Here is a 15,678-nt window from a genome sequence, read left to right on the forward strand (position 1 = left end):
TTTTATCAGTTTTACCTTCTCCAATGGAATTTTTCTTAAGTATAAAATGGGGAGGTTTCATTCAAAGACGGTCTTTTCCCCATTTTCTTTTCCTTGAAAATAATTTTTACTCCTCCACTAGAGTCACATATTGAAGTCTCATGTTGGCATATACATATATCTTCCTTACTCAAACCAGCCAGGAAAGAAACAGGGTCTAAATCATTCAATTCGTGCCTTTTGCAAGACTTCTCAGTTCCAAATATCGACTTTAAATTTTTAAGAGTATAAATCCATGAGATGCTGATTGCTTTGTTCAACAACTTAAGTTCCTTTTCCACTTTAAGCAAATGATACAATAGGATGAGTTAGAGTCAGGAGAGTTTGTCATTCCTTCCCCTCCACCTACTCCCTTTTTTCCCTTTTTGGGGCGTAAAATAATGTGTTGTTCTTGTAATTTAATTTCGTGTTTCATTTCTTAATTAATGCAACCATACACAGCAGCTCACGCTCAGGTAACACAATAGAGAGAAGAGAGGTATGCACGTCCCGGTTGCACCCCCAGTGGATGGGATCCGGGGAAGGACGGCCCACGCTGGCCGGTCACTCCCAGCCCGGACTCCACCCCTTCTCTTCTTTCCACCAGCCCGTTTTCCAGAGTGGTGAGAAACTAGTGACCGGGACTGACGTGTTCCAACGGGCCTCACGGGCCAATCATCGGCGTGAACGAAAGGGGGCGGGGCCACGAGCCTCGCTAGCCAATCATCGGTGTGGACGGAAGGGGGCGGGGCCACGAGCCTCGCCGAGGCGGAGAAAGGCGGGGGTGGGGGGGGAAGAAGAGAGAAAGAAGCGAGAGGCTGACGGTCACCTGATCGTTTTCCTGGTGGGGCTCGGGCACTCGACCGGAGCTCGGCATTCTGACATTGTCAGCAACCGCCGTCTCCCCGGAATCTGCGTCCCTGTGGGTTGGCGGGAAGTGACTCCCCCCCTACCCTGGGCTGTGTAGCTGTCGGGGGTGAGTAGAGCGGAGTCGGAGGCGGGCGGGAAGCTGCGGGTCTGCGCCTTGGGGGAGGGGCGGCCGCAGGTTGGGGGGTGTGGGCGGGGGAGGAGCGGGCGCCCGGCCTCGGGGCGCCCTGCGGTCGGCGACCCCCCGCTGCGCTGTATGCACTTAGCCCCGTCTGGGGGGGGTGGGTGTTCCCGTGCCCAGGCCGTTGGCGTGTTGCAGCTGTTACACCTCAGCACAGACTTTACCCCCCGTGTAAATACGGCTTAGTATTTGCTTTGTATTCCCGCCAGCCACCCTTTGGATCCATAGTTCTTGACTCCTCAGAACCCCACCCCTCAAAAGAACCGCACCCCTCAGATTTAAGTAGTAACCTTCGTGGTTACAACGTAAACATGTTGCTTTCAGCTTATTTGAAGATCATCTTTTTTCGGGAACCGAAAACTCGGATGCATTAGAACTTACTCGTATGTAATAAAAATAAATCACTATGTCAACTCTATGTCAAATATTAATATTTTGAAAATCACTTCTGGCATGCAGCATTATAAAATATGAATATTATAGTTCTAATGGTTTTATTCTCTTAAAGAAAAATTCAAGTTTGGACAGAGCTAAGGGAATGAAATAGTAATCGTGGAAGCTGTGAAAAGTGTCACCGGAAACCCCATGATTTAAAAAGAAAATGTTGTATAGGCACTAGTATTCTTTTTGGAGTGTTACTGCCAGTATTCGAACTGTTTGCCATTATGAATTTATCTGGTTTTGTGTTTTAAATAAAGAAATTAATCTCTTTATGATAATGGTAATTATGCAATTTGTAATATAACACTCCTAGATCATAGAGGCTCTTATGTTTTGAATAACTAAAAGCTATAAACTGCAAATGTAGGAACATTGGTGGTAAAGTATTTCATTTTATCAGATTGATGATAAATGCTTGTTGACTGACCGATGTAGAAAAACAGGAGTAGGATTTCCTCAGGTCAATGAGGTACTGCTTGTTTAGAAGCAGTCTAGAGGACTGTTTTAAAAAAAAAAAAAGAAGCTTGATTAGGGTAGGAAAGTATTGTGAACAAATCATCTTTCGGCTTGGTGCAGTGGGAAGTGTGCTGACTTTGGAGAAAGAGGAATTGAGTTTAAAAAATGGCTCTGCCACTTCCTTTCTTTGTGACCTTGGACAAACCATTTAACTCTTTTGGGGCCTCAGTTTCCTTTCCAGTTCTGTTATCCTGTGAAGTCACTTTAAAAAAAAACACCCACCCGCGTTTAATAAGTCAATATTGGTTAACCAGTAGATTATGTTAGAAAATAGTTTGGCTCCTTTAAAGTCAGGTTGCTGAGTCATTCACCCAGGAAGCGCCTGAGAGGTAATTAGAAACAGCTGAGACTTACATGGCTCCACTATAAAAGGCAAACCAGAGCTAGGGAAGAGGTGAGTGGTTGTAGTGTCCCTGAATTTGGCCAATTAAAACTTTGTGGTTCCTAGTAAGTAGGGAAGTGTCAGTGTGGTATTTAAATACTGGTGCTCAGATCCTAAGATTACTTAACAACTGACAAACTGAAAGAATGTCCAATCTGTAGAAATAACTGAAGAAGTTTGTAGAGTAATTTTTTTGACCAAATGGTTTGAATGTGGGCTTTTCCTCTCTAGGCAGCACTGTGGAATTCCTCTTCCATGCCACAGCTCTTCATCCTGAAGCTTTACTCCAGCTCTGGAATGCACACACATTGGAAGGGACACATTTCATTACTCTCCAGGCTGCTGTCCTGGACTTTCTCTACATTCTCATTCATTTTCTGTCTCTATCTCAGTCTCTTTCCTTCTCCTTCTCTCCCTGTCCCTTTAGCTTATTTTTATGTGTTATCTTCCCCTGTATAATGTAAGCTCCTTCAGAAGGGAGAGTGTTTTTTCCTTCTTGTATTTATATTACCAGCACTTAATTGACTGACTTACTGTTAACAGCCAGGAAAAAAACAAACAAAAACACTGTCCTGTCCTTTTTTTTTTTAAACATCAGAAGGGTTGGGTTTTTTTTTTAGTGTTTTGTATTTTAAATAAAGAAAATCTCTTTATGATAATAGTGAGATGTGATATGTCTCTGGTTTTCTTGTTCCTTTTCACCCCCACCTCCCACCCCTAAGACTTTCCATAAATATTGTGCCTTGCCTACCACACTGCCCCAGACATACCTGGGAGCAGAATTGTAAGTACTAAATACCATTAAATGGTTTCCTTAGGAAATTTCTTCTACTTTTCCTCTTATCTTGGTGAACCGGTTTAGTGGTAGTGTTAATAGCTTTAAACTTGTGTATCAACAACTCTGTATTGCTGTGAATGGGGAAAACAATCATTCTGCTTTTGCATCTCATTTAGGTGATTTTACTCCATTCATTTGCGTGCCATCATCTGGGCAATAGAAATCCTTTCTTTCTTTCTTTCTTTCTTTCTTTCTTTCTTTCTTTCTTTCTTTCTTTCTTTCTTTCTTTCTTTCTTTCTTTCTTCCTTCCTTCCTTCCTTCCTTCCTCCTTTCTTTCCTTCCTTCCCTTTTTCCCTCCCTCCTTCCCTTCCTTTCCTCCATGTTTTTGAGTGATTAGGGATCTCAGGGGGCTGTGTAGTATTTTAGAGCTTGATTTAATCACAATGGCATATATAAATAGCAGTACTTCAAAGGAGGAAAATTCACCTTCTGTTTCATTTCTTACTTGGACATCCTCTGTGATTGTGGCAAATACCTTAGGTGGTAATAATAGATCACTGATGGTTGTTGAACAATCTTAGCCACTTGCATCTTTCAAAGAATTTTGTATGATGTTAATGTCAGCATTTGACAGTGCTGGCAGTTTGTAAGGCTGTATCTTGTCAAATTGTCAAGATCCACTTAAATACAGTAGGGTCTTGTATTATTCTCTTCAACCTGGAAGCTCTGGAATGTGCGATTATGTTTATGAGCATATTATATAGAGAGTTTCTTTTAGGTGATAACTCTTGGACTGTATCATTTTTTTATCTTGTTCTTTGGTTCTCAGGCAGTTTTCTTTAATGATTTTTTAAAAATGTGGTGCCCAGGTCTTAGTCCAATGATTCTTCAGTCTTTTCCTTATTCTCATTCTCAGGTCATTTGTTTTTGGTAGCTATTTCATATATGAAGAGGCAAGTAGGTGGTGCTTCTGAATACTTGAGGTAGAGTGGAGACAGGAAAGACCTGAATCCCAACCAGCTTCAGATACTGACTGTCTTTGTGAACTGGGCAAGTCACTCTGACTTTGTTTCATCAGCTGTATAATAGAAGCTACCTACCAGCGTTGTTGTAAGGATCAAATGAGATGATATTTGTAAAATGCTTCACGTAGTGTCTAGCACATAGGAAGTACTTAATAAATGCTAGTTTCCTTTCTTCTGATTTTTAGTCTTTTGATTTTGTTCTAATATTCCTTATCAGGAACTTGAATTTTTTTAGCTCTGCTCCATATCTCTTTCAGGATGTCTACTACTTAGACAAGATTTTCCACCTTCTGTACTAAGTTGTTTGTTTTACCTGATTTTCTGTAAGAGCTCTAATTTGATTATCTCTCTAGCTCTTCCTTCACTTCTTCCTTCCACTCTTAGATTCCTTGTGAGCAATCCATAATTTTTTTCTTTCTAGGTCCTACTTGGAATTACTGCAAAATTACTTCTGAAATTTATCTTGGGTTTCATAGTATTTCTTCATTGTATTGGAAGTTTTCTTCCATTTACTTACATCTTTGTTAAGCTTTCCATTAGTGAAGGCTAATGAAAGTGTCCCCATTGTTTCTTTTGAACTTCCTTTAGCTGCAGAGTTATTCTGGTTCTACAGTGGAGAACTGCTAATAGCTACATTGTGTTTTTTCGTTCCTTGGCCTGGTATACTGAGGTGAAGTTCATTGGTCCTGGCTGGAGTAATTGAGATGGGATCACAGGGCTCTCTGGAATCTGCCCCATTCTTGAATTGGGGTGATGAACTGAGCCTTACTCCCCTCTAGGATCCTAGTCCTGTATGAGGGTGTTGAGTTAGGAATCTCATATAGGCTCAGAGGATAGTAATTTTGGAGGATTTTACAGTCCCTGTTCCCTGACCCTCCTACAATTGTCCTGCCTTCTGTTGTAGTTCTAGACCAGCACTGCATCCTCTGTGGTCTTGAATGGGTTGAAGAAGTTGAGGGTCTAGGGCTAATATAATCAGTTCCTTCCTCTCCAGAAAAATAGGAATCCTGTATGTACTCTGTGCTTTTCCTTCACTACTTCTCCCAGTTTTAGGTGGGACTGCAGAGGTAGAGCATTGTGTGGCTAATTTAATTTTTTATTGTTTTCCAGAATAGTTGCTCCAAGTTACAGTTCTGCTCCAGGATTTTAGTGGGTTTGTATTTCCGTAGCATACAGGGCAGGTAGGTGGTGAAATGGATAGAGTGCCAGGCCTAGAGTCAGGAAGACTTATCTGCCTGAATTCACCTCTGGCCTCAGACGCTTACTGGCTGTGTGACCCTGGGCAAGTCACTTAACCCTGTTTGCCTCAGTTCCTCATCTGCAAAATGAACTAGAGAAGGAAATGGCAAACCACTCAAGAATTTTTGCCACGAAAACCTCAAATGATATCACCAAAAGTTGGACATGACTGGAAAAAAAAAACCAACTGAAATGTTATATAGACCACAGATGTTGTTACAGTACCTTTAGGAATTAAAATGTTGAGATTAAAAAAAGCAGTTTTATGCTTGTAGTTTAAAAGTCACTTGAGAAATGGCTTGGTGTGAAATACCTTCCTTATAAAATCAAGGAGAATGTGTATGTTTTATTCGTTACCTATGAGAATTTGTGAACAGTCCCTTGAAAAGATGGCTTAATGTGGAATACTTATCCGAGTGGAGTCATAGAGAAGATGTGTGTGGTTTTGTTTTTTTTTAATCTATGATAAATGAAATTTTGCTTGGTTGTGGAGAGAGACTGTTAAGATAGGGTGAAGAAATGATTTCCTGCTGTGGCTGAGGAGAAGCCAACTTCAAAGAAAGGAGAGGAAAAGGTCTTCTTTTCCTTTGGAGAAAATTTAATGGTTGAAGACTGAGTTTTTGCAAGTAAAGGAAAGGCACCTGCTAATATAGTCAGGATTTTTGTGGCGATTCAGGCTGTGACATTGATCAAACCAAAATGTTAAATGCCCTTATTATGAATTTCGTTAGTTAATAATTTATAATTTTAATATTTATTTAAATATACTTCCCTCACCAAAACAAAAGTCAAAAGCCCCATATCTAAATATTAGCAAAAACTAGAAGCAAATATATGCCCATCCACTGAACTGTGGTTGAACACGTTTTAGTCCATGAATGTAATTGAAATATTGGGAAAGGATGTTTCTCTAGTTCATTAAATATTAGTTATTACCAATATTAACTACTGTCTAATGAACTGGAGTGCCTGACAAGGAAATGTATTAATGAGAAATAAATTATCATAGCGTACTCTTAGATTGCTATATAGCTAGGGAGCATGAAAATAATTTATAGGGAATGAGTCAAGTGACAAGCTGAGATTGGATGAGCTGCAACTGATCACACACTAGACCCATAATACCTTGTTGCATGTAGAGCTGTGTTTTTCACAGCCTGCTTCATGCGGGGGTCGATCTCTCCAGTTTGCTTCTTGGTTTGCTTCCATATTTAATGGACCCCAGAGTTCTGGGGTAGTTCAGAGGTATTCATGGATCTTTTCTTACTAACAGGATTAAAATTTCTTTCTCATTAATCTATCTGAACCTCCATTTTTAGATCATTAAACAGTATTTATTTAATAAACTGGAGAAAATTCTCTTCCTGATAGTACTTTCTGATATCTTTGAATATCAAATCCCTTTGTCTCCTATGATTAAATTGATATATCAAAGTTAATAAATATATGTTGTAGTAACAGTGAAATCAATATTTTACAACATTTTAGCTAGCTAGAGTGAACTTCACTGTGACAATAGAAGATAGTTCTTCTGGATATAAAATTTTGCAATTCAGCTCATTCGGGATGCTGATTAAAGTCTCAAGATACTGATTAAAGTATCCTCTATGCATTTGTCTCCAGGGAAAGAGTTAAGTTCAGTTTTTCAGGAAATGTTATTTAGTTCTATTTTCTTTCTCCTCTTTTGCTATCATAGTTAACTCTTTCAAAAATTGCACTGTTACATAGAATTTTCTTTATAATGTTTCTTCATAAAATAACAGTTAAGATAGTTTTATCAAGAAAGAAGTATCTCCTCAACTTTGTCCATGTGTTCTCCAGCTATCTCTCATATATTCTTATAGATGAAAGTTACTCCCCACGTTGCATGACTTCTTTATGGAGAAGCCCTTTACATCAAAATAATTACAAATGTAATTCCAGATTTTTCTCTTTAACATTTTTTGTAGGGGAACTCAGTAAACCAGGTGCTAGATATCCGATGAAGAAAGTGGGCAGAACGGTTAGTAATTATTGATTTCTCAATTACCTTTACATTTGGTATTAATGATATCTTTTGATTTTGCTCTTTTTTCCAGGTATTTGATATTCTGTCCTATTTGAAATAAACTTGAAAGGATCATTCTTTTTTTATTTTTAAAGTTTTTATTGATATTTGTTTCTTAAATCATCATAGTTATCCCAAGTGACTTTCCGCCTACCACTCCTTCTTCCAGAGAGCTATCCCATGTAGTAAATAGTATTTTTTAAGAGGAAAAAAATAAATCCGCACAATTGATTGATAAATTGAAAAAATCCAAAAACATGTTCGATGTGTAAAGCTTGTATTACTTTTATTTGCATAATTCCAAAATGGTCATACCATTTCATAGCTCCACCAATATTTTAGCGTGCCTATCATTTCATTCCACAACCCCTCCAGCATGATTATTGCAATTTTGTCATCTTTGCCAATTTGCAGGATGTAAGGTAAAACCTTAGGATTGTTTTGATTTGTTTTTTTTATTAGCGATTTAGAGCATTCTTTCATATGAATACTTTAAATTTCTTCTTTTCAGAACTGTTTGTTTTTATCTTTTCACTACTTATCTGTTGGGGAGTGGGTATAGTGTGTGTGTGTGTGTGTGTGTGTGTGTGTGTGTGTGTGTGTGTGTGTGTGTGTATAAAACAGATTTTTTTTTCTTCCTTTAGCTGCTTCCTTTTTTATCTGTGTGTGGATATATATTTCAGATTTCTCCAGTAAGATTTTGATATCCAAGATGTATAAACAGCTATTTTATAGTGATTCCCTTCTTATCCTAAGTACATTAATTTTATCTTTGCAGAAACTTTTCACTTTCATGTAGTCAAAATTACCTGTTTTATTTTTTTGATTGCTTCTGTCTGTTATTTGGTGGAGAATACATCTCCTGTTTATAGCTCTGAGAGGCATATGATCTCTTTCTCTGTAATAAATATTAAGGTCACATATTCAGTTAGAATGGAGTTAGTCTAAGCCTAATTTCTGTCAGACTGCTTTCCAGTTTTCCCAGAAAGTTATTTTATTTTATTTTCCTGAGGTAATTATGTTTTGTGCTTTTTCATGGGTTATTGAGTTCCGTGTTTCTAATTCTTTCTTGTGTGGTCTCTTCCAAAGCTCTCTCTATTTTTTAACCAGTACCAGAGAGTATGGATAACCGTTGGGTTGTAATATAATTTAAAGGCTGATATTCTAGATCTTTTCTTTTTCCAAATGAATTTTTATTATGTATCAAGTTCTAGAAAGTATCTCCTTGGTAATTTAATTGATATATCATGAAAAGTGTAAATTAACTTTGATAGTATTGTCATTTTTATTACTTTGGCATAGCCTAGTTGTGAATACCAAATATTCCTTGAACTATTTAAGTTCTTTATTTCTTTAAAAAACACTGAATTGAATCTGTACAAGTCTCATGTGTGCTTTGGTAGGTCAGTCTCCAGGTAGTTTATGTATTTTGTAGTTGTTTGTAGTGAGATTTCCGTTTCTATTATTGTTTCTTGGGTTTTATTATTAATTTATAGAAATACTGTTGATTTTTGAGAGTTTAGTTTGTAGCCTGCAACTTTGCTAAAGCTATTGTCATAATAATTTTGTTGATTTTCTAGGGTTTTCCAAGTTTACTATCGTATCAGTAAATATCTTTTTTTTTATGCCTTTAATTTCTTTCTCTTATTTTGTTGCTGTTGCTAGCATTTTCAGAAGTATATCAAATAATAGTGGGGGGTGTAGGCATTCTTGTTTCACTCTTCTGTGTATAGGAAAAAGGTTCTAGTGTATTCTCATTGCATATAATGCTTAGTTTTAGTTTTAGTTAGATGCTTTTTATGATATTTTTTGAAAGTTCCTTCTGTGCCTGTCCTTTGTAGGATCTGTAGCATAAAAGAGTTCTGTACTTTGTCAGAGGCTTTTTCTGTATCTCTTAAGATGATTCTGTGGTTTTGGATGTTGTAATTTTTAATAGGAATATGTGAATTGTTTTCTTAGTATTCAACCATCTTGCATCTCTGCTATGAATCCCATTTGGTTATAACAAATGGTTTCTTGGATAAATTTCTGTAGTCTCTTTGATAGGATTTTATTTAAAGTTTTTGATTTCAGTATTTATTCATGGTATTTTCCATAGTTTTCCTTCTATGCTTTCTTTCTTTGGTTTAGAAATGAGGATTATGTTTACCTTGTATAAGGATTCTGGAAGGGTGCTTTCTTACTCAATTATTGAGAATAACTTTTGAAGTATGGGTACTAATTGTTCTTTAAAAATTTGATATAATTCTGTTTTGAATTGATCAATACCAGGAATTTTTTTCTTTGCTAATTCCTTTAAGACTGGATCCATTTCCTTTTCTGAAATTGAGTTATTTAGGATCTCTTTCTGGTCTTTTGATATTTCGGGTATTTCATATTTTTGTGGGAGGTAGAGGATGGAGTGCTCAGACTGGAGTCAGAAAGACTGGAATCAGAAAGTGGCCATGGGCTAGTCACTGATACCTTTTCTGTCATGGGGATAATAACAGCTTCTACCTCTCAGGGTTATTGTGACAATCAAATAAGGTGATAATTGTAAAGCACTTAGCATAGTTCCTGGCACATAATAGCACTAAATAAATGTCAGCTATTGTTATCATCACCATCATCCCTCTATTTCTTTTGTGTTCTCAGTTTTTTTAGCATATAACTTTTCATAATAGGTTCTGATTATTATGTGATTTCACCTTGCTCATTTGTTGTTATTGGTTTAAATTTTCTTCCCTCATCTTTTTTAATCTGATTAGCTGTATTAGTTTTATTAGTCTTTTCAGAGAACCAGTTTTCAGGTTTATTTAACACTATGTTTTTGTTTCCAGTTTAGCTATTTCCCTTCTAATTTCTAATATCTTCTCTTTTGTTCTCAATTTAGGTTTATTTGTTGGCTCTCTAATTTTTTTAAATGTATTTTCAGTTCATTAATCGTCTCTTTTTTTTTTGGTGTATGTTTGTAGGGATGTGATTTTCCTCTTGAGCATTGCTTTAGCCAAATGCCAGAAATTTTGATATGCTATTTCATCATTATTGTTTTCTTCTACTTAATTACTAATTGTTGCTATGATTTGTTCTTTGACCAACTTATTGTTTTGGATTTCATTGTTAAGTCTCTATTTTGGTTGATGATTTTTGTTTTTGATGAACCTATTATAATTTTTATTGTGTTGTGGTCGTAAAGGTGTATTGACTATTTCTGCCCTTTTTAAAATTTGTTTGTAATATCTCTGTGCCCCTAGTACATGGTCAGTTTTTGTAAAAGTTCCATGTCATGCTGAGAAATAGGTATATTCTTTTGCAGTCCCATTTAGAAGATGCCATAAAACTTAACCCTAATTTCTCCTGCAATTTGTTCAGTTCTGTATTTTCTTTTTGTTTCTTTCTGTTACACTTACTCAAAACAGAGAAGGATATTGATGTTTCTCTCACTGTTGGGTCTTTTTGTAGCTCATATCATGTTTCCTTTACTCCAATTGGATGCCAAGGAGCTTATCTGTTTATTACTGATATTGGTTTATTGTCTTTTTCATATCAGCATAATGTAATTTCCTTGTATATCCTTTATTTTTTGAATGTTTGTTTTTGCTTTGTCATTATGATTTGCATCTCCTTTTTTGGATTCACTTAATGCATAGTAAATTTTTTTTCTGTCACCTCAGTTTAATTTTGTGTATATTTTTGTTTTGTTGGGGTTTTTTTTGTAAGCCCCAAATCATACAGGTTTGTTGTCCTTTTTCTCCCCCCACTGTTTTTTGTTTTATTGCTTTGTTTACCATTCACATTTAATGTTATGATGTGTTTTTTGTTTGTTTTTTGCTTTTTGGCTGGGCAGTGGAGTTAAGTGGCTTGCCCAAGGTCACACAGCTAGTAAGTGTCAAGTGTCTGAACCACCTAGCTGCCCCTGTTATGATGGTTAAGACTGTATTTTTGTCCATTTGTCTTCAGTATTGTTTTTTTCAAATTATGATTTCCCCCCTTCTGCTGTAAACACAGTACAATCTTTTTCCAGTTATTTTAGCTTAATCTTATTCTTTTTTAAGGTTGCCTTAATGCTACTGGCACTCTTCCCCTCACCCTCGTATCCTTTGTTTGTTACCCCTTTCCCTTTGGGGTTTTGCTTATTTCTTTTTCATTCTTGTTTTGTTTGTTTTAAATATGAGGCAAATGAGGTTAAGTGACTTGCCCAGGGTCACACAGCTAGTAAGTATAAGTGTCTGATCTAAGACCGGATTTGAACTCAGGTCCTCCTGACTCCAGAGCTGGTGCTCTATCCTAGTTGCCCCTCATTCTTGCTTGTATCTGTTCTTCCTCCCCTCTTTTTTTTGCCCCTCTCAGTTAAACATGTAGCTGGCATCTTTCTCTCCACTCCTTCAGTTAGTCCTGTTCCTTAGTTTTTCTAAATTTCACTTTTTTGCATCCCTTCCCAGAGAGACTTTCTCTCACTTTCTTCATTATCCATCCTCTTTGTGTACTTTGGACTCTCATTCTCTGGTCCATGACCCGTATAATTATCTACTCTGTTTCTAGTCTCTGATTTCCTCTTGTGATCAAAACTTCCAAGGCATCCATTTTGGGCTCTACCTCTAGATGTTTCTGTCATTGCTTTGTATAACTTCCCCTACAAGTTTCCCCTTTCTCACTTCCCCTGGGAGTAAGTGTCCCTCACTTCCAGAACAATTTCAGGATCTGTGATGTAATTGAAGACACTGTTCACCCTCAAATGTCCTTGATTACATAGCCCACCACTCTGGGGGTTTATATTTCCCCTCAGACTGAAGCAGGTCATCTTTTCAAACACCAAATCCTCCAGACCACATCTTTTTTTGTGTTTTATTTTCCCTGGTATTAGGTGAATATTATGGGGAGATGGACTTGACCAATTTACTTGTGAACTCAAAAAGTCGGAAGAGTCATCAGAAGCCCTCTTTCCTCTTCTCCCTCCCCTCTACTCCCTCTAGCAATCACAATCAGTGATGTGGTCATTGGAGATTAGTAGCAGTGACAGACAACAGGTTTGCAGACAGATGTGAAAAGATTGTCATTCTAAAATAGTAGTGACTGCAGAGATCACTATTCTTTGTCACAGAAAAGTGCTTTCTGTTGGCTCTTGATAGGCACCATTCCTCACAACCCAGCAGAGCGCTAGAAGAACTTCATGAGGACTGCAAAAAAAGCTTCCCAGGGTCATACATTTTAAGGTACTTCTAGGCCCCATGTGTGCCTTACTACAATTGTACGCTGAATTTGAGCCCATTTCCTCTAGGACCTTTGGGTTTGTGCTAGGGAGAGAATTCACTCCCAGCTTGGGGGAATTGGTTGGTAACTACTGCTCTGTAACATACCTTCTTGGTAATCCCCTTTTCTGAAAACTAATAGAATTCAGCTGATAATGGTCAACATACCCATGAGATGGCTTATGAATGACAATGTTGTTGTTCTGTTGTTGTGGTCATGTCTGAATCTTTGTGACCTCATTTGGGGTTTTCTTGGCAAAGAACTGGAATGGTTTGCCGTTTCCTTCTCCAGCTCATTTTACAGAAGAGGAAACTAGGCAAATGGGGTTAAGTGACTTTCCTAGGGGCACTCAGTTAGTGAGGCTGGATTTGATCTCTGGTGTTGACCTCTGCCACTCTATTGTGCCACCTAATTGCCCTGAAGACAGTGTTAGAAACTCCATACTCTCATGGCTACTCCAGGAACACTGAGGGGAGTTGGCAGCCCTCTGTCCCAGTTCTTCAGTTTGAGTGAGATTGGGAAAGTGTCCAGAAAGGGGCACTATATGTAGGGGTTTCATCTGGGACAATTTTGGAGGGCTTCAAATTTGCAGCTCCCTGCTTGAAAGATTTTCTACTTATGACTTTCTTTACTGGATACCTTATTTTAAGGATATAGCAGAGAAAAATTAGCATTTTTTTTTCTCATTTTGGTTTAGGCTGAAATTCCACAGTGTAAGAATTTGTGTGTGTGTGTGAGAGAGATAACTTTTGTTTGAATACTCATATACTGAAATCTTTTGTATTAGTGTGCCCATTTATTCAAGATCACCCAACTACTTAGTCCCACAGTGTACCTATAGTCAGTGGTATGGATTTTGTACGCCTACCTGTCTACCTAGCACGTTGTGTTGACGTATAAATAATTCAATTTTTTTTTTAAGCCAGCCTAGGCTGCTTGATTTATTGTGAGACACTTAGGGACTGAAGATTAAGTTTTTTGTCTGTTGCCCAAAAACCTTAAGTGATCCCTTTTGAGATCCCTACATGGTTTTGAGTCTTGCTTTTGATTGTTTTTTTCTTAAGCTTTGAATCGAACCTGCTATTCCTATTATCAAGTTCAGATTGCCCTTGCAGTAGTCAGGGTTCCATTGGCAAAATTTGGGTGTCTTGTTATACGGACTCTGAGGAAATTTTGCCTAGACCTGCAGAGGCATTACCTATGGTACAATAACCTGGGTAGAAATTTTGTTGTGCCCTTTGTAGAAAAGGACATCTAGAGATTTTGTTGGGACTCCTAGTTAAATGACCTTATGTGCTAAGAGAATCGTGGAGGAAATTTCACCTCAGGTAGCTTTATTTCTCCTGAAGTGTCAGGATGATCCCTGGTCCCTAATCCCTATGAGAAGAATTCCACTTGTTTTGGGAGTTCAGTTAGGAACCCTGCCTGCAGGTTGACTTAGAAAACTACAAATTAACATTATCAATGTTTTATTGTATTTTTATTTTGTCATACATTTGCCAATTATGTTTTAATCTGGTTCAGGCTGTATTTAGGAGTTTTGCAGCTTTGGGAGTTTGACACCTCTGCCTTTCAAGCAATGCTTCTTAAACTTTTTCCATTCCTGACCCCTTTTCACATTTCTCAGAGTTAGTTGAGTTGCAAGACCAGTAGGCCTTGTGTTCAGAACCTAGGCTGCAGTGAAATTTCGTGATGCAACAGGGCAAGTGATGCCAGAAACACATCAGATTCATAACACATTTGATTTTTAATTTAATTTTTGGTCATTGAGTGTTCAGAAACCTTTTACTGTTTCCAAATATTTTGCAACCTCATATGGGATCTCGACCCAAGGTTTAGGAAGTTTAGAGGACTAGGAGGCCTTACCATTAGGCTAGAGGCTACTTAAACTGTGGCAAGGATAGTACTTTTTGAGCTTTGCCCCAATCACCAGCCAAACAAATCCTAGCTTTCTTACTTTTTAGGGAAAAACTAGCCTGATCCATAATGTAAGAGGTAGGAGAGTCCTATCGTAGGAGACTAATATTTTAATATTTTAAACCTCATCAGAACAAAAAGCTACTGTAAAATATTGCTAATTGAGCATTTCACTACAGCACTGGGCACTGTCTAATCAAGCGGACAAGTTTGATCTTTTTTGGGTGTCTCTTACTCATGCTTACATTTCTCATGCTATTAACCACTGCAATTCCAGAGACCATTGCAAGCTGCTGGTTCATAAGTCTCATAGGACTCTTGGAACTTTGGGACTCACCAGGTCACCACCAGTTCTGCACACATCCACCGTGGATTCACTCATTTAACATCAGAAAAGAGCAAAAATGAGATAGAGGTGGCCATGTGTTCATGGTTACATGGAAATTGAGTAGACGAATGGGTAACCTCCTCTCCCACTATTACTCTCAGGGAGAAGCTAGAAGAAGTCTACCTACTTCAAAACCAAAAAGAGAAGACAGACAACAGTGAGTTCAGTAGCTTGCTTTTCTGTATCCACTGAGTCATCAGCTCTTTTAGATCACCAGTGCAATCCTGTGCACATTGCTGTATGCATATTGCTGTAAGTAGGTCCCCATTCTTCCTTTTAGTGGACTGGAATGAAGCAGAAAATAAGTGGGTATGTGTGCTCTAAGCAGTGACCTTTAGAGGCAAATTCAGCCACTTTACATTAGTAATTTTTGATGATTATCTTTATTTTCTTTCTGTTAATTGTGAATTCACTTTTCTCATTTTTTATTTCAGCAATTTGTTTTCTTCTGCATTTGAATTAAATTAGATGCCACTTAAAGCTTTAAAAAAAAACTTGTTCTTTTGATTTTTATTTTAGTTATCATATTTTCAATTTTATTTCTTGTTTCTCACTTTGAAATTTCTTTTGTTCTTGTTTTGAAGTTTTTAAATTTTTAAAAAAGTTTCTATGATCACTTTATAACTTTTCAAAATTTGTTTTCAGAATAA

General features: G+C 37.5%; 1 protein-coding gene across 4 annotated transcripts in view; it reads left to right on the top strand.

The window, feature by feature from the left end:
- Positions 1 to 799: 799 nt before the first annotated feature.
- LOC110199147 (transcription regulator protein BACH1) overlaps positions 800 to 15,678 on the top strand; it is a 55,713-nt gene continuing 40,834 nt past the window's right edge. For 2 of the 4 annotated variants that reach the window (XM_020973872.2, XM_078146493.1), the window contains exon 1: positions 801 to 994. The gene's annotated coding sequence lies outside the window, so the exon portion shown is untranslated. Of the gene's footprint in view, positions 995 to 7,396; positions 7,450 to 15,678 lie in introns of all 4 variants that reach the window. The other 2 variants (XM_020973871.2, XM_078146494.1) reach the window with 2 other exon arrangements.

Source organism: Phascolarctos cinereus, unplaced genomic scaffold (assembly GCF_003287225.1).
Source record: "Phascolarctos cinereus isolate Bilbo 61053 unplaced genomic scaffold, phaCin_HiC Scaffold_726;HRSCAF=1367, whole genome shotgun sequence".
NCBI lineage: Eukaryota > Metazoa > Chordata > Mammalia > Diprotodontia > Phascolarctidae > Phascolarctos > Phascolarctos cinereus.